This window comes from Diabrotica virgifera, chromosome 5, assembly GCF_917563875.1.
Source record: "Diabrotica virgifera virgifera chromosome 5, PGI_DIABVI_V3a".
NCBI classification, from domain to species: Eukaryota; Metazoa; Arthropoda; class Insecta; order Coleoptera; family Chrysomelidae; genus Diabrotica; species Diabrotica virgifera.
In genome coordinates this window covers 191631315-191657494 of record NC_065447.1, presented here as the reverse complement: position 1 = coordinate 191657494, position 26180 = coordinate 191631315, and positions in this window count along the sequence as shown.

Sequence of the window (26180 nt, the reverse complement as noted above, 5' to 3'; positions counted from 1 at the left end):
CCAACTGGCGCGTTTATTGGGTTTTATTTTTCTGTCTGCGGTTTAAATATCGTATCAGCCAATACATTTCTATGTTTATTGAAATTTGTCAAAAAAAATTTTTTTTACCTTGTTGGGAGAGGGGGAATTTCCCCTACCCCTCCGCTACCCCTCCCCCTCCACCCGTTGATCCGCCACTGAACAAATAAAGGGGTAGGCGGTCTCATTTAAAATTGAAAATGAACACGTTGCGTAATATTCAAACTTTTCAAACTGTTTGAAGATGTTTGAATTCAAGTCAAACCTAAAGATATCGAAATTAAGTCAAGTCAAACTTTTTTATACAAAAAGTTTGATTTTCAAGTCAAGTCAAGTTTGTTTAGTAAAATCAAACTAGTTTGACTTGATGCATCTCTAGTACCTACCAAGTCCAATAGCTGGCTTATGGCTGGTCAAAATTTAAAAACTACATCGGTTCTGAATTGGTCCTGACCCCCTCTTCAAACACAGAAAAAATAATTCAGATCAATTTAACTTTTCCGCACACATACATATCCACAAACATTTTCCCTTTTTGAAGTTATACTTCTTTAGGCGCGATTGAGATTGAGGGTGAATTTATATTAATCTGCGCGCATGCGCACACCGACAGTATGGTATTAGTCGTTATACGGGCTCTGATTGGGTGTTGAATTGATCTGTCAATAATAAATAATTGTTCAATATGAAGGTAAACAAAGGTATAATATATTAGTTTTATAGTTGTGAGGACAGAAACAAAAAAGTTTATAATTGTAGTGACTTTTAATTAGTTTTTAAAAGCAACAGGTACGTAATAATTGTAAATGTAGCATAGGTACCTACCTATTTGAACCTTCTAAAATACATAGTATGTAATACTTTTATTTACATAATTTGATTACCATCAAAATTTCTATCAATATTTACCTAATATATTGTTTTCTTACTCTATGTTTTGTTGTATTTTTTCAATTCTAAATCATTTCAATTCAAAATCAAAATAATTTGATTTAATTCAAAAATATCAAAAGTTTAATCCGTTTAGTTATAGTCGATCTTCCCACATAATGACACATTGTCTCCGTGGCGAAGCGTTTAAGGCGAATGAACCCCAATACCAACCACGCTGATAAGCTGGTTCAAACCCCAATAGAAACTTTTATTTTTTTATTTTTTTTTATATATTTTATGATTGTAAATATATTTATTATATAATTTTATTTTCAGAAAATACGTAATTAGTTAAAAAATTTTCCTACAATTAATGTTCAAAAATTATTTGTGGCATTTTTAATGTGTTTGTGTGTGTTTTATTGTTTTATTATTTTAATTTTTGGCACTGTTTTAATAAAAATGTTTGAGAAGTAGTAAGTATAAATTAGTTTAATATTTAAATAAAATATAAATAAAACGTATATTAATTTCGTTTAAATCATATATAATAGAAGTATAACTTCTTACGTGCGTACAAAGTACACACACATCCTTTTTTTTTTTTTTTTTTTTAATAGAAATTGAGTCATAATTCTGAGCTCGGTAACTTTTGAATGGTATGACCGATTTTCAAAATTAGACATGCATTGGAAAGGTAGTGATCAGTACTATTAGAAGCCGCAAAGGTCGGACTTAAAGTTTAGAAGTATTTGGGAGTTTTGGGGATGAGAACGAAAAACAGACCCTAAATAGGAAGTGCCGTAAAATCCACACCCTTAAAAAAAAATGGATGGTTGATATATGAGTGGGTGAGTTTTTTCCTGAAGTTTAAGATGGAAGTTGGCCCAATTTTCAATTCAGTCAGATTTAGAAAATCGAATATTTCGTGTATATATAGTGTCGCGTGTAGGGGGGTGTGTGTGTGCGCCACTGACGAGAACTGCCGTTCTCTGGTAATTATATAATATATAATTCTCCACGGTCTATCATCTAATTCCACTTTTTCAAGATGGTTATGAGCTTATCAGGTTTTGCTCTATCAAATGCCTTTTTGTAGTTGGTAAAACAAATATATCCGTCACAGTTGACATCCGACATCCCTGCACCTTATCATAAGCAGTTGGATAGCGAATAGAGCATCTCGTGTCCTAAGGCATCGCGGAACCCAAACTACGTTCCTGTTCTTCGCATTTTTTTATATTTTCTGCTGTGTATCACTTTTAAAAACGTTTTATTTAAGTGGCTCATTAGGCTAATTACTCTGGGCTAATTAGTAAAATACAAGGAAAAGTTATTTACCAGCAATTTTATTGCTGGAAGCGAATCTTATTATTGTATGTATTAATAATATAGATATGCAAAGTCCGCAGATAGTGTGCTACTTTTTTTATAAAGAAAATGGCGCCCGAAAATCGTGTTTTTTCAATTTTTGCTCTATAACTCCAAAGTTGTTAATCAATAACTAAATAACTTGGTAACGTAAAAGCCCTTTCAGTATATATTATAATTCCAGAAGTTTATGGAAATTGAATGAACAGTTTAGCAACAATTAAAATGTTAATTAAAAATTTACGGTCGCTGTAATAACGACAATAATTATGATGTATAAGAATAACTATGATTTTTTCATAAAAAGACACTATACCTATATAACGTACTATACAGAATTGAAATTGGACTATTTAAGCGGCCTCAGGAATATTTTAAAATTAAAAACAATTTTTTGGTTTATAAACAAATAGAATATCTCAGGAACTATTAAACTAAATTAAATTGTCAAAACGGTATTCGAAAGACAGTGGCAGGATGCTTCTTTTAAAAGAAAAAACGTTTAATTATGGCGAGTGGTTCCTGAGATACAACCGGTCAAAATTGACCGGAATTTACGGCAAAGATATAAACAATAGGACCATAATTTTCAAACCATCACCTTTTTATTTTTGTCCTCTTTCTCCACACCAATTTTCATATCTTTAAAATCCTCATAACATATATTACTATAATAAAAACTATCGATAATACGTGTGAATATTGCCAAAAATAGTAAAATTCCAATCAAAAATTAGGTTGGAGAAAATGTAACCCTCAAAGTTCAAAATCGGTATACGTTAACAAAATGCATTTTCTCGGCTTCCCATGGAGCAATTTCCTTCATTCTTTTTTTGTTCCCTAATAACTCGAGTAGGGCCATCGAACTAACGCATTATTAAATGTCAAACTTGCTTTTCTTTTGTTATAATAGATTAATTTATTTATAAGAACAGAAAATTACATATTTTTTCCAATTGTAGGCTTTTTTTTAGATAAACTTACTACAAGTGTACCTTTTAAAGTTAAAAACATAAATATTCTCATTTGAAAGCTGTATAATTATTTAAACAATTTTTATTTAAACAAATTAAAATATTGTGTTATAATAAATAAATTAATTTATTATAACAAAACAAAAGCAAGTTTCACATTTATTAATGCGTTATTCGATGGCTCTACTCGAGTTACTTGGGAACAAAAAAAGAATGAAGGAAATTGCTCCATGGGAAGCCGAGAAAATGCATTTTTTTAACGTATACCGATTTTGAACTTTACGGGCCGGTTGTTCGAAAGCTAATCAACAATGATCATTATCAAATATTTAACTACTGTCACCAACTGTCAATGTCAACTTTGTTTGGGTTGCTGAAAACATAATATGAAATTACTTAATCAATTATGTTAATAATTGTTATGTTAATTGATTAACTAATCTCATAATTTTAATCAATTATGTTTTCAGCAACCCAATAAAAGTTGACATTGACAGTTTTGGTGACAGTAATTAAATATTTGATAGTGATCATTGTTGATTAGCGTTCGAACAACCGGCTCTAAGGGTTACATTTTCTCCAACCTAATTTTTGATTGGAATTTTGCTATTTTTGGCAATTTTCACACGTATTATCGATAGTTTTTATTATAATAATATATGTTATGAGGATTTTAAAGATATGAAAATTGGCGTAGAGAAAGAGGACAAAAATAAAAAGGTGACGGTTTAAAAATTATGATCCTATTGCTTATATCTTTGCCGTAAATTTCGGTCAACTTTGACCGGTTGTATCTCAGAAACCACTCGTCATAATTAAACGTTTTTTCTTTTAAAAGAAGCGTCCTTCCGCTGTATTTCGAATACCGTTTTCACAATTTAATTTAATTTAATATTTCCCGAGATATTTTATTTGTTTATAAGCCAAAAAATTGTTTATAATTTTAAAATATTCCCGAGGCCGCTTAAATAGTCCAATTTCAATTATGTAAAGTACATTAGATAGCTATGCTGTCTTTTTATTAAAATTTTAAAAATTATAGTCATTATTATGCATCATAATTATTGTCGTTATTATAGCGGCCGTAAATTTTTAATTAACATTTCAATTGTTGCTAAACTGTTCATTCAATTTCCATCGGTTTCTGGAATTATAATATATATGGAAAGGGCTTTTACGTTACCAAGTTATTTAATTATTGATTAAGAACTACTTATCTAAAAGTTTAGTTGAAAATTTAAGATTTTGTTGGAAAAACCCGCTTTTTCCGGGGAAAGTTTTCGTCGAAGTAAATCAGAAAAAACATGTTTCTATGCAGAATTTAATTGCGGTGAATTTTTATTTGAGTATTTTTGGTCTAAAGTTAAAAATCTTTGGAGTTATAGAGCAAAAATTGAAAAAAACACGATTTTCGGGCGCCATTTTCTTTATAAAAAAAGTAGCACACTATCTGCGGACTTTGCATATCTATATTATTAATATATACAATCATAAGATTCGATTCCAGCAATAAAATTGCTGGTAAATAACTTTTCCCAAAAATGGCCTATTCTCCGATAATCAGCCCAGACTAAATATAATTATTGTTATTGTTGTGTAGTCTTCACATGATCGCTCATATTAAACAAATCTTTTCTATGTTTCAGAATATAATAAACTAGTACCAGTACTACAAGGACACCTCATAAGTATTACATGTACAGTTGGGTCCCTGAATCTTTACCCGTGCGTCATCCCGGCATACGAAATAAGTCGATGATAAGTCGGAAATTGAAATTTACTAAACGCAACAGCAATAGACGTTCTTTAACGGTAAAATATTGCAAAACCTCTAAATTTTAAAGAACAGCCTGGATTGACATGAAATTTGGCATAGACATAGCTAACAAGTCAAAGAAAAAAAGTGATATTGTGCCGATGTGTGCTTTTGCCCTGGGAGTGGTTTTCACCCCCCTTTTGGGGGTGAAAAAATATATGACCAAAGTAAGTCCGGAAATGGATAAACTGACTAATTGTAGGTAACTTTTGTTCTATAGAGTTTTTTCATTAAGTCAATATCTTTCGAATTATTTGCCAGTGAATTATCATTTTTTCAACAAAATAACCACGCTTTTAGACAGTTTTTCGCAAATAACTCAAAAAGTAAGTATTTTCTCGAAAAAACATTCTTAACAAAAATGTAGTCTGTAAAAAAAATTAAAAAAATGGTGTATATATCACGTCTCCATACCTACTAGTAGAAGCAGAGTTATGGCTAACGAAAAATAGGTTCATATTACGTGAAACGTGAAATAACCAAAAATGAAGCAGATTTCGGGAAAAACTCATTACAACTTATTTAAAGATTTTAAAAAAAGCTTAATTTTTGTTTTATAAAAAAAAATTTTAGCATCAAAAGTAAACAAGTTACGCTCAAAATAAAGTTAGTCTCTTTTTTTGGCAAAAAAATCGGGAAAATCACCTCCTAATTAGTATCTCAAATGAACTTAATCGTTACGACTTCACAAGTTTCTTGACTCGTGTATGTATTGTTTATATGATCTGTAAGTTTCATCGGTTCAAAGTCCTTATTTTTGAAAGAGCTGTAGTTAAAAGGGGTTGAACGAGTCACTGATCACAGTGATCACGAATGTATGCAAATTTAGAAACACCAAATCTTAATCAATTTTTGTCTTACAGAAAAACAAAAGAATACAGGATATTCAGAAAAGCAATGCTGACTTTTTGCTTTTTGAGATTTTTGGTATCTCTAACAATTTTTAAGTTATTTTGAAAAAAAGCATATTTTTCAAAATTAAAATTTTTGAAAATTTTATTTTGAAACCAAATTTTTTCAAAAATAAGCACTTTGAATCGATGAAACTTACAGACCATATTATAAACACAACATAAGTAAAATAATTTGTGGAGCGGTAACGACTAATTTCATTTAAGTTGCTAATTAGGGAGTGGTCTTCTCGATATTTTTTTGCCGAAACAAAAGCGACCAACTTTATTTTGAGCCTAACTTGCTTAAATTTGATGCTAAAAACTTTTTATAAAAACAGAAATAAAGCTTTTTTAAACACTTTAAACAAGTTATAGGTTTTCCCCAAAAAGTGCTTAATTTTCTGGATATTTCATGTCGAAGTATTATATTTGAAATTTGGCGAATATGAACCTATTTTTCATTGGCTATAACTCTGGTTCTACGAGATCCAGAGACCTCACGCGTACACCCTTTTTTTTTGAAGATATTCTTCTTTAGCAGCGAATCGATTGAGGGTAAAATTGTACATGATCCGCGCGCCTGCGCATACTGACAGTATGTAGTTCTGACAGTATGTAGTTCATTGCTAATCTTTCAAAATAGGTATGTATGTATCTGTAACCGTGCAAATAAGTCATTAAAAGAATATATTAGTGGTTTTAGGAAATGTATTATTTATTATAATTCTTGTGTTTTTGGATTTGTGTTTCCCTGTAGTAAAATAATAAAATATTATGTAAGCATAACATTTTTACACTATATGTCGCCGTGTTGTGTAATTATATCCGAAACTTACATGTCTATTTCTAGGGCCTCGCTGGAGTAGCGGGAAATGCGTTAGCACTGAGATTAGAAGGTTGCGGGTTCAATTCCTGGGCGATTCATATTTTTTTTTATTTTTGGTTGTTTTAATAAAAATTTTTTGAAAGTGGTACCTAGATAAGAAAGTTAGTTTGATTTTTAAATAAAATACAAATAACCTTTTAAGTATATTTACTTCATTTAAATTACCTATTATATAATAGAAGAATATCTTCTTACGTGCGTACAAAGTACAAACACATTCTTTTTTTTTTTTACTTTTTTGCAGGCCATATTTTTGCTAAGAACGTTTTTTTCGGCAAAATACTTACTTTTTGAGTTATTTGCGAAAAACCGTCTAAAAATGTGGTTATTTTGTTGAAAAAGGAACATATTCTCTCGAAAATAACTCGAAAATAACTCGAAAAGTGTTGACTTGGCGAAAAAGCTCTATAGAACAAAAGTTACTTAAAATTAGTCAGTTTATCCATTTCCGGACTTATTTTGGACATATATTTTTTCACCCCTGAGAGGGTGAAAAAATTTTCGCCCCCTCTCGGGGGTGAAAAAGCACACATCGGCACAATATCACTTTTTTTCTTTGACATGTAAGCTACGCGTATGCCAAATTTCATGTCAATTCAAGCGGTCCTTTAAAATTTAGAGCAAAAACCGTGAAAGAATGTACTACAAGTCACTTACTGTCACTTGCTGTTGAGTTTAGTAAATTTCAATTTCCGACTTATCATCCACTTATTTCGTATGCTTTAAATGATGACGCACGGGTAAAGATTCAGGGACTCAACTGTACTTGCGTTGGCAAATTTTTTTGTGGCACGGTGACAGAAAAATACAGCGTGTTGTATATGTTCATTCATGGTTAATCTTTCATTTTTCCTACCGTATATTTACCATAAAAAGGAAACAAAATAACGGTAAATATTTTTGGTAGATTATTATTTGACTAAACCTATTTGATTTATTCTTTCAAAATTTTGTAGACCATACCTTGGCTAACTGAACGATAATTTTTTAGTAAATCTTTAGATATCTCGGGTTTTAAAATAGGTAAGACATTTATTGTTCCTTTTAGTTGATGCGGACCAATATCTGAGAATAACTTTAGAAGCCATTGCCTAGTAAATCTACTACTATACTTTGGAAACTCAGCATGAATGGCATCAAAGCCAGAAGCTTTTCTAATTTTCATTTCACTAAGAGATTTTGTGGTTTCCGTGAAAGGAAACAGATGAAAAGATTGGGATACTCTGTTCTAATTGGTAAGTACGATAAGTCTTTAAGTTTTCGAAGTAGTGACCAGGCTTGTCGACTCGAGTTTTTAAAATCTAAATTTTAAATATTCAAGGAATAGGACAAGAGACGTTTCAAACGAATAAGAAAATTTCGATGATATCTCACACACTTTGTTTTATTTAAATTTAAAGAAAGAAAGCACCTAATTAAAGACCCTATATAAGCCTATTTGGACGGTCACTCTGTGAACTGAATATATTTTAAAATTTTTAATTAAACGATTCCACCCATATTCGATAACCCTGTTCCCATTATTTCAGTTAAATCGATGATGTCTATAAATCACTTCAAGGCGATTTGTAAATCTCTAGTCATCTTATCAATTAATTTTATTTTTTGTGATTTTTCTAGCGTTGAAGAACATGGAAATTGATTAAATTTTAATAAGTGGGCGATTTATATCAGCCGACTATTTGATTTTTGGAGGAGATTTTTTATAAAAACTTACAAGGAAGTGTAAAATTTCTAGTGTAATTGGTGCAGGTACTAAATTAATATACGCCAGTCAATAAGAGCAAAAGCAGGATATTACCTCCGAATTCTATCCTACTAAGTGGATTTTAATGAAATTTTGGAAATAGCCTCTACTTATCTCCTTATTTAAAGTCTACCCTATGCCAATGCGCGCTTTTATTTTAGGGGTGGTTCCCACCCCTTCTCGGGAGTGGAAACTTGTTTTGTCAAAATAATCACGGAAGTAGCTGAAGAACCCAATTTCGTAGTAAAAACTGTTGAAATTTGGCATTTTCATTGAAAAATGTCACCTTTTCGGACGGTTTTTCGCAAATACCTTAAAAATTATGCATTTAACGAAAAAAAAAATATATATTCCTCATTTTTGTAGATAGCTTATGAAAAATCAAAGACATTCGTTTTTTCATAAATCTTCTAGTTATAATACAAAAAAAGATATGGTATGTGAAAAGAAATTTTTTTTGGTGCATGCGCACAAATCGGCATGTTCAAGTTAAAATAACATAGAAATGGTCGATTCAATGGAATAATATCTTTTGTAGTGCTTGAAAAGACCTGTTAAATGTCGATTACATTCAAACTAAGCAAGATATGGCGAAAAAAAAAATTGATGACTAATTTATTTTAAGATAAAATGCGAAGTATATTTAACCCCCGGCCCTTCAATCCACCACATTTACATGCACCGTTTTCTTTTTGCAATATTATTATGTTTTATTATAGTGTTATTTATATGTTCAAAAAGTTGGACGGGTGTAAAATAAATGGTTTTTGAGAAAAATTAGATCAAATTATAGAACGCATTTTTAAATTTCCTTAAAAATCTTCATTTTTTTCGATGTAACACGAAAATGATAAAGAGATACAGTAATGAAAGAAAAAACAAAATTGTCATCTGAAAAACCCTACATTTTTCCCCTAAAAAAGGAAATTTTTAAGAAAATTTAAAAATGCTCTCTCTAATTTGATCTTATTTTTCTCCAACCATTTATTTTAAACCCGCCAACTTTTTGAACATAAAAATAACACTATAGTAAAAGGTATTGTAGAAGGAAAACGATGCATTTAAATCTAGTGGATGTGGGGTTAAATATATCTCGCTTAGTTTGAACGTAATCGACATTTAACAGTGCTCGTTTTAAAGTTCTTTTGAACTCAGAATGAACTCTAAATGAACTCAGGATGAATTCAAATGAACTCAGGAAGAGCCGCAAAATAGATCAAAACACATAAACACAATGCAAAAGACCACTAGGGATGCCCACCAAGGTGATATGACAGTTGGAAATCAACATCAGCAGAGATGGGATGATAGAGTAAGCAGGACTATATCCTACAAGAAGAATAAAAAGAAGAAAAATTCTGTATCTTCAAGTCACTAGTCTCCAATCTACCTTTCCTTGTATAAAGCTTGTACAGAATTTCATGAATCTGACTCACTTATTGGGGACGTCAATCTACAAACGAAACTATAAAATCCGACTTTACTGAAAACATTATTTATTTGCCTCCAGTGCCTTCTCATAGCAAGACAGAGTCATACTTGTTTTTGCATTAGTAAAATAGTTGGAGTATCTTTATTGTTTTCCTGGTAACAGTCGATTTTAATACTTTGTATTGAAATTGAAAGTGAAAGACAACTTATATTTCACCATTCTCCTCTTACGTAAGTTTTACCCTCTTGACGATCCCTAATAAAGAGGTTAAAACGTATCTACGTAAGAGGATCATGGTCACCTCTGAACGAATTGAGATATTGTCCTTTTCATGAGCATTTTTCAGTGCGTAACAAATGATAGGAAAAAGGGTAAGTCCGTGATAATACACATTTATGACATTTCTTCTAACATGACATTTTAGTTAAATCTGACAGTTTTCACATTTTATTTTCAATTTGGAATAAAAACAAATCAAATGTGTTTCTTGCATTTATAAAATGGTATTTTCTTTGCTTTGTATAGTCTTATAAATTATACAGATTATATTTGTAATATTATTATCTAATTAAAAAAAACTGTTTTTATTATGGCGCCATCTATGGACAACTAGAATAACTAGAATAAATGTTTTAAATATCTGTAATCACGGACGTGCCTTTTTTTCTGTCACATACAATTTAATGCGTTAGAAAGAAATCGAAAAACTGTGACGCACTGAAAGATGATCATGAGAAAAAGAATATAAGCTGTCTTTTATTTTCATTTTCTATTAGTTTTACTCGTACATGGAACCACGATTCGATAGAACTTTTACCTAGATGAATAGATAGGTAGTAGAATGCAATCTTATATTCCACTCATCGTCTTCTATTTCATCGTTCGTTTTCGTTGCAAGTTTATAAAGCACGAATTCGGGTTGTTCTAACTGAACTTGGTCCCAGTGGAAGCCTTTAGTTCTTCGGTTCTAAAACTTCGAACTACTTTATATTGAATTCATTATAAAATTAAAATAGTTAATGTGTTAACGATTCCTTTTTTTTTTTGACCATACGTAATTGAAAACGTTCATTAAATTTTGAAACCTCCCTAATATGACCAGAAGAGGATGATATGTCTAATTATTTTATATGATATGATGGAGACACTGCAGTTTTGACTTCAGTTTTTATTCTTATCTTAAATGGTAAAGCTTTAAATCTTACCACGCCAATGACCGTTTGAGGTTGACGCATAAATAAATAAAAATTACCGTTCTTAGTAGTTGTAATAAATGTTAAATGTTAATGTTCATGTCCATATTGTCCATGTATTCAAAAAAAGTTTTTATTTTCAAGTAGGTACTGGATACTTACCAAACGATAAGCTCATATTACATTCAACTAACTAAAAACATGAGGAAGGAGCAATTATGGCATCCCACTCAACTCTTATAAGAATTGACATATGCATTCAATTAATTCAACCATTATTTCCATTATTATCCAGGCAAAAGTTTAGTGTTATAGTAAGGTAGCAGATGGTAGCAGTATTACAAAATATTTGATACGTAGATAGATATTAATACAAAAATCAAGAAATTTTTAAATATATTCAAAATAGAAATATCAGGATTTTTGTAATAAAATTATCATTTTTTCTTAGACATGATAGTGGATCTATATTTAATGTAGAGAATGAAGTAAGAGAGTTAAAATCAAAAAAATCGATTAATTTAATTATAAAAACGAAATTACACAGTAAACTTCTTCTTCTTCTTCTTCTTCTTCTTTGTTTCTTCTTCCTCTTCTTCTTCTTCTTCTTCTTCTTCTTCTTCTTCTTCTTATTCTTATTCTTCTTCTTCTTCTTCTTCTTCTTCTTCTTCTTCTTCTTCTTTTTCTTCTTCTTCTTCTTCTCGTAGCACTACAACCCGGGGTGGGTCCTGGCTGACTGCACAACTCGCTTTCATCTGGAACGTCCATGTTGTCCATGATAATTGGCCCATTGTTCTTAAATCTGAGCATATGTTATATCTTCATCGTATTCGTGAACGCCTTAAGGGCCTTCTTCCTGTCGGGGCTTCTTCTCAGATTAACTTGGCATCTTGGCAAGACGGTTATTGGGGAGTCTATGGACATTGCCAGTCCAGGTTAGATGTTAGGATTTAATCTCTTGGATTACGTCGCTAACCCTATACATCTGTTTGATCTCGGCATTTGTTCTCATTCGGTATTGGTTAGTATTCGGGTCGTGTTAAGGTCCAAAGATTCTTCTGATCATTTTTCTCTCAAACTACCTTAGTTTTATTTCCATTGCTTTTATCAGCGTCCTGATTTTTGATATATCGTCGGTCTATTTTTCAAAGGTCGTAACTCTAAAAATGCTAATTTTACAGGAGAAGCAAAAAACTGAAAAATGTTATTATATTAATTTTTGTGGATGGTTTTATTTATTTTGTAAATAGAAAAGCATATTTGTATAGTTCCCAATAATAAATAATACATTTTCACATTTTAATACTTAATTGCAGGAGTTACGACTTTTTCTGGCTAGAATCTTAAATTTTCTGAGGAGATACGACATTTTCAACAACATCGACTATAGAAAAACACGTGCACGTATTGGAGTTAGGGCATATGAAAATTTAGACCAGATGGTGAGTTTTATAGCTCTTTTGATAATTGCGATTTTAAAGGTTTTATAATTTTTTCGGAGTTCTCCTGGACGTGTAGAAATCAGCTGAAAGTAGCTAATGACACTAAAATGCAAAAATATAATTTTTGAGGAGTTACGACCTTTGAAAAATAGACCGACGATATGCTGATTTTTGTTGTTCGTGTCAAGTTCTTAGATTTGTGACGGGTGTCGGTCAGAGATGACGACATCCTGTGATGATCATTAATCCATTTGGTGAGTTTTAATAAATTTTTGAATAAAATTTAATATACCACTTTAAACGGAAGTATATTACTTCATTATTAATTTTTGGATACCTAGTTAGGCGTTTACCGACTTTTGGTCCATTCTGTATAAAGTTTTCATTAAATACCTTTGAATTTTTTGCTGTTCTTTACTAGACCATGGCGGATCTGTTTTGAGGTGGATCCAAAATATTCTATTTGTTTATAACCTAAAAAATTGTTTATAACTAAAAAATAATTCCTGAAGCCAACCAAATAATCTGATTTCAATCTAATAAAGTACGGTATGCGGCAAACTCAACAGTACTGAAATTCGTATGTCTCAAATTTATATGTGGCATACGCCGAAATGTACTGAGTGGTTTCCGAACGTCGTTATAACGTATGTCGTATGTGAATGTCGTGATAAGAGGTTAGGTGCTTCAGAATCGTTCTCAGTTTTGCAGGAAAAAATTTTATGGTGGAGTACTATTTTCGCTCAAACGGAAAAGATCACGAAAACGGTCCAAGCTTAAAATCAACAATGGTTTTAGCAGGACGGGACAATCTGTCACACTGCCAGAGAGTCTCTTCGAATACTGCGCGATAATTTTGGGAGTTGCCAATCACCAGAACTAACGCCACCAGGTGCGTACATATGGGAAATACTGAAGGAGTCAGACAGATTCACCGTCTGCCATTTCGGAATTGCCAACTGGAATTAAAGATTTTATCTTACCAGAGCAGTGGTGGATCTAGAAGTGTGTCTTGGGAGGGGAAATTTACCATAGGGGGGAACTTCCAATGAAAACCCAACCAAAAGCATAAAAAAGATAAATTCAGATTACACAAAAGCCATAAATAATAGCTTATAGGCATTAAGTTCCCTTAATTTTCCTAACTAGCTTGTTTATTGGGTTGAATTTTTCTTTCTGTGGTTTCCGTTTCATGTCATCTAATATATTTTTATGTTTGAACAATTTTTTTTCTTTAATTATTTGCGTCGTCGTTAATAATTTTTGCAAGGCTGTATCACGTATACTAAATATATAAATAATTATAAACTTTTCAATATTCATTTCAGTATTGTTTATTTTGCCGCATACTCTACGTTAGATAAATTCAACTTTTTTTATATGTAAAACAATAATTGGGAAACTTCTATAATAGTGTACTTTTTGTTGTGCCAGATTTGGAAAAATTTAAATTAAAAAAAAATAGACTACACAATTATTAGTCAAATATGTAATAGACTGTAATGAAATTTGGTTAACTGTTTTATTATAATATAGAGATTTTAGAGGCAATTTATATATCTAATATAATAATATAACTATATTATGTCATAATATATTTAAAATATAGAACACAATATAACTTTATAAAATAAACTGTCACTGTCATTGAAAAAATGATAAATGTCAAAATTCATAATAATAAACAACATTCACACATTTTTGCAGTTAAAAATCCTTTAAAAATTTTTCGAAGTTAAATATTGATATAAATTACAATAATTTAGTATTGTGTTATTAAATAAACAAGTTTAAGTAATTTTATTTGGAGTTTATAATAAGACTAATATTAAAAAATAAAAATGTATACCATTTTTATTGGCGCTAGCCACCTACTATCATCACTTCAGTTGCAATGGGTGGGAAAACCTCTCGATACGAATCAGTTAAAATATGGAGAACAGTGCCTACGTTCCTTCCGATGAAGGCTCCAATAAGAGCCGAAAATCGCGATTCAAGGGACTGGACTGCACTCCGTATTCTAATTGAAAAGTAAGATTGATTTGCCTTCGCATTGCAACTGAATAAAAATGGTATACATTTTTATTTTATACTCGTATTACTCCGTAGAGTAACTAGGTGCATTTTTTCGTTGGAACTTTACCAGCTGCAGACGGGGGATGTGAGTTGCATAGTGTAGAATTCCTTCCCTCTCGTCTTCACTGCAGCATCCATTTGACTTGCAAATTGTAGAAGTCTTGGAGGTGTCACCAGGGAAGTGTACCAATAAGTTTTCAATTTAAAAACCTTTTAGTAATATTTTTAATATTTTCAATATTAATAATTTACTATTAGGATTGAAAACTACTTCGTCCTTCGACGAATATTAAAAGTGGCATTCGCCACTTGAACCTAACTTCAGCCCGTGAGTAACTTCAGCCCCTGAGTAATGAACCATTACTCACGGATAGAGTAAAGGGTATTATTATCTATTCAAAAATAGTGAATAATGAGCATGTTAGGAAACGGCCGTAGAAAAAAATTATTTAAAAACAAAATTCTTGTTTTTCCTCCCCCTTTTTTTGGATTTATTGTTGTTTTAGTCGATTAGTCATTAGTCGATTATTATTACTGAAGTTATCACTTAACTTTTGTTGCAAAAATCAGAATGCCACCTCTAACATCCAAATTTTAATGTAGACGTTCTTTCACAGATCAGGGCCCGGATTACGTACACTCGATACGCATCGTATCCGCCATGTTTTACTGTAGCGCCTTATGGGAAAACATGGCGGATACGATGCGTATCGAGTGTACGTAATCCGGGCCCAGATCGGACTGACGATCGAGATAATAAATATAGCGAAGCCTTTTGAGGAAGGCTTATTAATGAAGTATGTAGTTACAAGAATAGTTAAAAGTTGATTTTGAAATGTATTGATTAGTTTGGCCATAAAGCTCCCATACTAAAATTAAACATTCACAATGTTATCGCCTCAAGTAATTAATTAGTGTACAGTAAACCATTGGAAGTGTTCAAAACGTAATTTGCACAGCTTGATTTTAATCTGTGTTTCTGCAATTAGTGATCACGATTGAACATGACTTTATAGCCCTTGGCTGTGTATCATGTGGGAGGATAAGGATACAACTGATTATTGTATGTCAAGTGCAAGTTTTTTAAGCGTCTCATTATGCTTCAAGATATTCCATAGGTAACAATGATACCTGCAAAAAGAAGGTGTACGAAGATATACTGTAGTTTGCTCACTGCTGAATTGAAATAGTCCAGAGATCAAAAAATATTTAAAAATAAAATAAAACAATAAAAGAAAATAGTTCTAATTGTTTAATAACGATATTATACTAATGTTGTTCTGAAGCTATTTCCTTGTGGCATTTTTATAATCAACTATTTTTAATGGGAAATAAGCCACAATTTTACCAAATAAATGATTTTATTAACGTTTCGAAGCCCAAATCGGGTTTCGTTGTCAAAATACAAAATACTACTAAATTAAACAAAAATGTTGTTGCTAAGTAAAAAAATTCTTCTAATAATTTATTTAATCTGACTCATTTATATTGGCAATTCAGACGTATATTATACATTTTAAAGTACAAGACTTTAAAATGATATCGCCAATATTTATGAGTTGCGTTCCTGGGACGACTTTACTAAAAGATAGTTCATTCGATTACATAAAATCAATCCCAACTCAAGAATATCCGTCACACAAAAATCATAGCATGTGATCTGTCTTTAAAAAGACAACCAAATGCAACGATGACAGTAAAATTCTCGCGTTAGAGATTCCATAGTAAATCACGAGGGAAAACCAGGAAAAAACCTCGTGATACTATCGTAAGTAGTCGGTCTTATATTTAATTTACTTTCAAAAAACTAATACCAAATTCTGACTTTAATATCTTTAATTTTAAAAATGATTTAACGTATTATCAAAGAAAATTAATGACACCTCATTACAGTAAGACACCACATTTTTATGGAGTACCGAAAATTCATAAAGCGAATATTCCACTTAGACCCATTTGTAGTACCATCAATTCTCCTTGTAGTGAACTATCAAAATTTTTATTATAAAACCATTTGCAAATAATAATGACACATTTATAAAAATACCCAACATTTTTCAAACTAATTATTAAATATTGAATTTAATCCAAATAATATTTTAGTAAGTTTTGACATAAACAATTTATTTACAAATATGCGATTAGATAAAACTTTAAACATAATTAAAACGAAATTAGAAAATGATAATACATTGACAACTAGGACAAGACTAAATATGTATCAGCTATAATGGAGTTATTGACATTATGTACTAAGCATTATGTACTTCAACTAAATAATGATTCTATAAACAAAATTTTGGTCTAGAAATGGGCTCTTCTTTATCTCCATGATTGGCTAATATATTTATGGAGGATTTCGAAACTAATATCATTTCTAAAAAAAATTTAAAACCCACAGTATGCTGGAGATATGTAGATGATGTGTTTTCAATATGGCCTCATAGATCAGAATTGTTGGATACATTCCTGAATATTATAAACGATCAAGAAGAGACAATAAAATTTACAATGGAAAAGGAATACAATAACACTTTGCCTTTCCTCGATGTTTTAGTCTCAAAGAAGGATACTGGATATGAGACTCAAGTGTATAGAAAACCAACACACACCAACAGATATCTCAATTACAAATCAAATCACAACATCAACGTTAAAAAGGAATCACTAACTCCTTATATGCTTTTTCTCATGAGGATCTTTCAGTCCGTCACAGTTTTTCGATTTCTTTCTAACGCATTAAATTGTATGCGACAGAAAAAAAACGCACGTCGGTGATTACATTTCGTCGGTGACATTTATAACATTTATTCTAGTTGTCAATAGATGGCGCTATAATCGAACATAAAATAATTTGCGAATTATATAATATATCTACGAATATAATCTGAACAATTTATAAGACCATACAAATCAAAGAAAATACCATTTTATGAATGCAATGAACGCAATTGATTTGTTTTTATGCCAAATTGCAAATAAAATGTGACAACTGGCAGATTTAACTAAAATGTCATGTCACTAAAATGTATATTTTCACGGACTTACCTTTTTTTCTATCATTTGTGACGCACTGAAAAATGCTCATGAAAAGGAGCATATGATATAGCCAAAATTACTTGTTCTGACGAAGATTCATTTTTAGAAGAAAAACAATTGTTAACATCTGTTTTATTACAAAGTTTATAAATAAGGGATTGTCAAGATTAGATTGAATGGAACAGAACGGCTTAGAACGGGATCCTACAACATTTACAAGAAATAATACGAGGGAAATATCAACACCATATATAAAAGGACTATCCGAGAAACTTAAAACAATAGGAAATAAATTCAACATTTCAACAATATTCAAAACAACAAACACATTGAGATCTATTCCATCTAAAACTAAACCTAACAATGAACAAGAAAGAATAAAAAATTGCATTTATAAAATACCTTGTGAATACGAACAATTTTATTTAGGTGAAACATCAAGACCATTAAACGTTAGAATAAGTGAATATCAGTCTTATATTAAAAAAAGAGAATTTGATAGATCTCAAATATGTCAACAGGCATGGGACAATGAACATGACGCATGAGTTCAGTGGAGAGATTCAAGTATAGTCCTGAAAGAATCAGATAGTAAAAAGAGAAAAATCAAAGAAGCGGCTCTAATTATGCTAAATGAAACCAATTGTGTCGCAAATTCCTCGGTAGAATTCAGTAGGATGTGGTTACCCATACTGAAAGAGGAAGTCAATAAAGAGAAAATACCACGATTAGTAAATAAATAACATATCGAGTTAGTACAAATTTTATATTTTAGTATTACTTATTGGATATCTATATAGTATAATTTTAAAGTCAGAATTTGTTATTAGTTTTTTATAAATAAATTAAAGATAAGACCAAATACTTACGATGCCGGGATAGTATCACGAGGTTTTTTCCTGGTTTTCCCTCGTGATTTACTATGGAATCTCTAACGCGAGAATTTTACTGTCATCGTTGAATTTGGATGTTTTTTTAAAGACAGATCACATGCTATGATTTTTTTGTGACGGATATTCTTGAGTTGGAATTGATTTCATGTAATCGAATGAGCTATCTTTTAGTAAAGTCGTCCCAGGAACGCAACTCATAAATATTGGCGATATCATTTTAAAGTCTTGTACTTTAAAATGTATAATATACGTCTGAATTGCCAATATAAATGAGTCAGATTAAATAAATTATTAGAAGAATTTTTTTACTTAGCAACAACATTTTTGTTTATTTTAGTAGTATTTTGTATTTTGACAACGAAACCCGATTTGGGCTTCGAAACGTTAATAAAATCATTTTTTTGGTAAAATTCTGGCTTATTTACCATTAAAAATAGTTGATATTATACTACTTATGACAAGCTGCAAGAATAATCCAATGTCATTAGGTGACTTATTTCTCTCTCAATTTAAATACATACATAAACATTTTCTAAGGAGCATAAAATTAAATATGTTTATATGGGATTCATCCACAATTATTGGTTGTATTAAAAATTATATTTTTAACCAATAATGTTTGACTTTTTGATTTCCACTCCGGAAATTACATAAGATTAACGGGTTTATTCTTTAACATGTCCTGTTTTAACGGAAACAAAAGCAAATTAACAATAAAAAAACAGTTAAGAAACCTTTAAAAACAGAAAGGCACATAACGTTAACAATGTTGGTTAACACCAGTTATTTGTCTACTAAGTGAGCGGTATGCACAGCGCAACATAAGAGAGACGAAATTGTTTAATGGGCGCTCTGTGATGATTGGTAGGTGGAATTTCCTCGACAGTAAGTACGGATTTGGTGTCTACGTGAAGGTTCTTTACATAGCGAGAGGTCCATTGCATAGATTTCCTTTCTTTGAAGAATCTATTCCTTTCGCACTAACTATAGGGAATAATTTCATCTTAGTAGTATGATAAGACATGGCCTCCTCACGTATCGCATGGCATCAGGTAAAATCCTTATAAAGAGTAAAACCGTGTAGCTTCTTTTTTATTAAAGATATTAAAGAAACTGAAAAAAATAAAATGTTCACAAATTATGAGACTATAACATAATTTCGATATATTTATACCCTCTTTTGAACCTTTTCCTCCCTACAGGACGTCTCAAACTTTTGTTTCAGTTGAAACACAATATGTTAAATAATAAAACCGTCTAGTTTCTTTGTTTCTAAAGATATCAAAGACATTCAAAAAGAAAAATGTTCACAATACATGACTACAATACGGTTTCACTGCATACTTACACTTATACTTACTTACTTTCACTGCATATTTACACTGTCCTCCCTACAGGGTGTTTCAAACTTAACATAAGAAAACCACCTCTTTTCTGCCACCCAGTATAAGTACAAAAAAAATTTAGTAAACCTTTGCCCAACTGTGTAAATAGCAACGAAAAATCTAAAATAATAAAAAAATTAGCTAAATCCTTTAATATGTTCCTGAAAAAATCAACTATGAAAATGAGAACAATTTTAGGTGATGCATAACTTTTGAAACTATTTGTAGTTTTTTGCCATTTTATTAAATACGAGATTAGAAACAGTGATGCGCAGAATTACCCTAAGTTTACATTAGCCGACTCTCCCCTCTTACCAGTGATGGTTAAGCAACACACAATTAAAGAAAGGATCCGATGCTTTAATAACTTTGTATTACCGTTTCCTTCCTCACAAATTCACAAAAGTATCATTTTGTTTGTTTTAGGGAAGAATTAGTGTGTGTATAGTATCCTTCAATGGATACAATTTTGTTAGTAAAATAATTATTTGCTTTATTTTTTTGCGGATTCTAATATAGAATTCAACACAGTGAGCAGAATAATACACTTTTAGTAATAAAAAATTAGGTATCTATATCGATCACAGAATTATTGGCAGTTATCTCTATAAAGAAAGAGTAGCATACGAAATCTACTCGTATAAAACCAAACATGGGAAAATATCACCGAGTGTCGCCACTTCACTCACGTCGCATCTTCAAAAGAGGAAAATGACACTTGCAATGAAATTAATCTATAATCTACAAATCTACACCCACATAAGGCAGCGGTACCGCTGCAGAACAGCCTCTACCTTATGTTCAAGTAGGTGTTGCATTAATTTAAACATAAACAACGAACATTTCAGTGAGTGATGCCTGGCACAGTGGATACAAACCATTTACCGGTTACCTTCGAGTTGGGAGTGTAACGAATCCATGATATATGCTATATTACCGTATAGTTCTTCTTCTTCTTCTTTTTCTTTTGGCATCATAACCCTGGATAGGTATTTGCTGTTTGGCTATGTCTTTCCATTCAGATCTCTCTTATACCCTTCTCTTCGATTGTCTTATATTTATGGATTTCAGGTTATCTTCCACGTCATCCAAATATCTCGTTCTGTCCTTCCCTTTTTTGGTCTTACTCTCTATCTCCACTGTAATATTTTCTTTGCTGAGTTTGATTCTTCTTGTCTTTGGAAATGTCCTAGTATGACAGTCTTTGACTTTTCACAAATCTTACAATATCGCGTCCTCCACCCAATTCATTAACCTCGTCGTTTCTCCTAATTCTCCATGTGGCGTCTTTCTTTTGCACTGGGCCATAGACTTTTCTCAGTATCTTTCTTTGAAGCCCTAAGTTGGGCTTTATCTTTTTTATCATTACTCAGGTTTTGCAACCATAGATTACTATGGGTCTAATCAATGTTCTGAATATAGTCATTTTGGTACTTTTGTCCAATAATTTCGATGTCATCAATCTTTTATTAAAAAGTATGTACGATTCCACTGGAAATACGTGCACTAATTTCGCTACTTACGGAATTCTTCTAATAACTGATTTTGTGCCCACATATGTGAATGCATCCACACGTTCATTGGTATCAGAGCCGTGCGGTACATCTTTTCAATATGATGCAAGTCTTCGAAATGCCGACCCTTAAGTATTATTGAAACTTAACTTTTATTTTAATTAAATGAAACGACACAAAATGAACGAAAACTTTTATTTCAAAAACAAAGCATACCTTAAATTAAATGAAATAGGTATTAACATATAAAATTTTCAAAAATTACAATTTTGCCATCCTGACTTTAGTTTTGGGAAACTGTCAATCCGATTGGTGTAGTCTAAAATAGCAGCTAGTGAGGACTCTTGAAATGAGTGCTAAATTTTTTAGTTTTGTTTGTTTTATGGAGCTTCGTAAATAGTTTTTAGTAATTTTTAATTTTGAAAAACTTCTTTCCCCACTAGCTACCGAGACAGGTAGTGTTAATAAAATTCTTAGTGATACAACTACATTTGGGTATTTTGGCACAAACAGTTCAAAATCTCAAAACCTTTGAAAAAAAATTTCATGGACTATGGTATCATTTGAGATATATCGCGCAATTCTTCTTATACACGCAATTCTTATAGAAGATCATTTGAATCTATATCCAATTCTTATTATTTTTCTATTGAAAGTATTGAATGAGCATTCACACAATATTTTTCTAATGTTTTATCATCTATTTCCCTCCATTTAAAAATATCATATAAAAATTTATAGAAGCATTTATATGTATAAAATATAGATGAAACCATTTATTTTAAACTTATCTTCTTCTGTTAAGAACTCATCCACATATTTTTCGTAATCAAATTGATGTTTTTTTCTCGTGTCTCGAATTTCATTTTCAGCTGGAAATTCGGAACTTATATCAAGATTTTCTGCAATTTCATTAGCAGTAATTTTCATTTGATCAAAGCCAGATTGTCTGTAACTTTCCATTTTTTCTGTAGTTGCTGACAACATTTTTACGCAATCTGACAAATTTATAGTTACATGTTGCAACATCTTTATACTACACCGCTTTTCCATAACTTTTCCAAATTTGTCAAAATTAGTCCTGTTAAACCTTCATCGGTTGAATCACTAGCTTAAAAAAAAAACAGTAAAAATTATTCCTCGATAATTTATTCTGACTATAATAATTAAAAGCGACAACTCTTATAGTCAACGAGAGCTGTTAAATATGACTTACGTCCAGGGTACAATCGGCGATTATCGAAATAGCTATTTGTATAACAAGGGGGGAAAGTGCTACTTTTCCTCCCGAGAATGAAGTTTACTGCCTGACGCGTAGCGGAGGGCAGTAATCATTCAAGGGAGGAAAAGGCACTTTACTCCCATGTTATATATATATGGTTTTTCCACCTTCCTCAAATAACAAATCATTTTTTTATTTTTACTTAATTTATTTATGTAACTAACCAACAAAATTTATTAGAACTAAAACTAACAAGTAGGTACAATATAACTGTCAACTGTCAAATATAAGTCAAATTATTAATGTAAACATTGTTAAATCGGAATAACAATTTACTGTTTTTTACCATTCTGCAAAATACAGAGTGTTTTTAAATAAACGTTAAAATATATAGATACTTACGTAATAGAAAATAGATATTGTATAGGGCGTCAATAAGTTATACTTCATGAATAAAATACCATGACGTCACTTTTACTTTTCCTCCCTAGGGAGGAAAAGTACAACTTTGCTCCCTATAATCAGGTCCGGAAAAGTAAACTTTCGGTAGAGGTAGGTGGAAAAATGTTTATCGATTTTTGCTATTTCGACAATTTTGTTTAAAATAACATTACCCATTAAAATTATCAATTCATCTTGCCTACTGTTGCTTAAATAAGTGACCAACCACTTATCAGACTCTCGTTAAACTCTCCTAATGTGTTCTTCCATTATTGGATCAAACTCAGAGAGCAGTTGTACTAACTTTAAAAAGTTTCCATTATTAGGTTAACAGAAATGATCAGTTTTTCCACATTATTGTGAGGCCAAAAGTCTAATTCTTTTCACAACTTCTCCCCAATCTTGAATTATCCATTATTACATTAGATTTTACTGATTATGCCGCCCCCCTTGTGATGCCGCCTGATGCGACTGCCTCACCGCATCATAGCACGGCACGGCCCTGATTGGTATATAGTTGTCTATGGCGATGTTATTTTCATGTAGTTCATGTCATGTACTTGGTTTTTGTTTCGTTTATTTTAAGCCCTATTTTCGTGCTTCAGGACAGATTTCCTTGAACGCTTCCATTACTCGTTTCTTGCTCCTACCAATAGTGACATTATGCATTAATTTGTATTGTTTTCATATTAATATGGCTGGTTACATTGGTTTTTCTGACCAGTACCTCAAGAATTATGTCGAACAGCTTGGTTGATAGTGTGTCTTCCTGTCTCACTTCCACATTTATGTCAAATAGAGGTGCCAGTCCTCCATCCAACTGCGGGTTTTGGATCCTGCACTGCATTTACAAATGTAATTGGCGTATTATAATTCTGGCATTTCCTCTTATCACCTTTTTTACATTATATATATTTCACCTGTATAGGGCCAACTGCCCACTCTTCTGACAATTTGCTCTTTGGTCCATAATAATGTCATTAGATAATGAATTCTTCGCTACAGATCGAATCCTTCATGTTTTAATAATTTTGCCGAAATCCTTCCGTTCCTGTTGCTTTATTGTTTTTAGTGTTTTTATTATTTGAACCACTTTTTCATAACTCAGATTTTCAAGGCGCTGCGCTGCTCCGCCGTATAATATATTGTCCCATTTTGATCATTTTCATTGTATGCATATAGAGTTTGTTCGAAGCATTCTTCCCATCCCATTATAGTTTTTGGCTTCTCTGTTAGCAGTTCTCCGTCCTTGACTTTACATATCGTCAATTTTGGTTTAAATAACTATGTACTTTCTTTTATTCGTTTAGAGAATTTTCTGCTTTGGTGTCTGTTGTTATGCTTTAAGATTTCTTGTATTCTTGTTCTCATGATCATTTTTCAGTGCGTCACAGTTTTTCGATTTCTCTCTAATGCATTAAGTTAGATGAGACGGAAAAAGCGGTAGCTCCGTGATTAAACACAAAAATAATGCAGCATTACAATGGTTATATACATAAGATGTCTATTCCTAACCTACGTTTGATTCGTTGATATTTAGAATGCGCGTTTTTTCTAGCCAATCAAATACACGTATTACGAATATTTGACGAAAACTTCGTTCATTTTGGCCATTTTTTAGAAGTGTCAAAGAGTCAAGTGACGGTTATTATTCAGGTCAGTATTTTGTGTACCTGTCATTTTGAAATTTCGAATTCGACTTCCCTTGTGTTTCACAACGTTTTTGTGCATTTTTTTGTGTTTTGGTTTAGAATTTAGTTCGTTAAAAGTTAGTCATTGGCGTGAGGAGACTAGAGACATTTGAGATGTACCGAAGAGTGCTAAATATCTCATGAGTAGATAGAATAGCCAACGTGGAGGTAATGAGACTTACGCATAAGGAACGAGAAGAACTAACAAATAAGAAGAAAACTGAGATATATGGGACATGTGATGAGAGATGTATATCTAATACTCCAGGTCATTATGCAAGACATATCTATAGTAAGGAGACGTAACTCATGGCTGAAGAACCTTAGGAACTGGTTTGGATGTAATAACAATGAATTATTTAGAGCCGCGGTTTCAGAAATAAAGATCGCTCTGATGACTGCCAACTTTTGAAGCGGAGACAGCACCTAGAGAAGTAGATAAAAACACAATTAATGGATAGTTTTGTGTAATTTTTTAATGTTTCCATATTTATAAATTTAATTAACAATATTGTTTACTTTTTAATTTTTATTCCCCTTTATAAAAAATACCTACATGTTAACATATTGTGTAAAAATCAAATATACTAAATTACTAATTAGTTTAATTTCACCAGCTTTTCACCTATGGCTAAGTACGATTCTAGCATCTGTCAGATTCGTCAATAATTACATGAAATAAGTCTCGACACAACCAATACAGTATATGACGTCATAATTAATGACGCACTGAAAAATGATCATGAGAACAAGAATACATGTTTTTTCAAAGCTTTTTTTCCTTTTGCATATTGTAGTATTATAATCTCACCCTGTACAAAAAGATGTTTATATTGAAAGTTAATAACCAAAGTAAATATATAATCGATCGCCCATGACCGAGGCCGCGCGTGATGTCGAAATAGTTTATTCTATATAAAAGTGAATGCCCCATGATATAGACATTATTATGATTATTGTACTCAGTATTTAATTATTGTACTAGGTCGTTATTGTTATATGTAAACACGTTGTTATGGTTAGTCATTGATGAAGTTGAATGGAAATATAATGTATCTGAACCAAGAAAGAGAGTTTTAATTAATTTTGACCTAAAAGGCATAATGGATCACTTATTTATGACAATATTCTTATCGCCTGTAATCTATTTTCGTTAGAAATTTCCCCGCTACTTCTTGTGTTCCTTTGAAGTTGGTTAAGTCTAACTTGATTTTTTCGTCTACTACAGCTCTGCCTGTTACTTTGAGGTTGGTTAAGCCTTCTTTTGCCCTTTA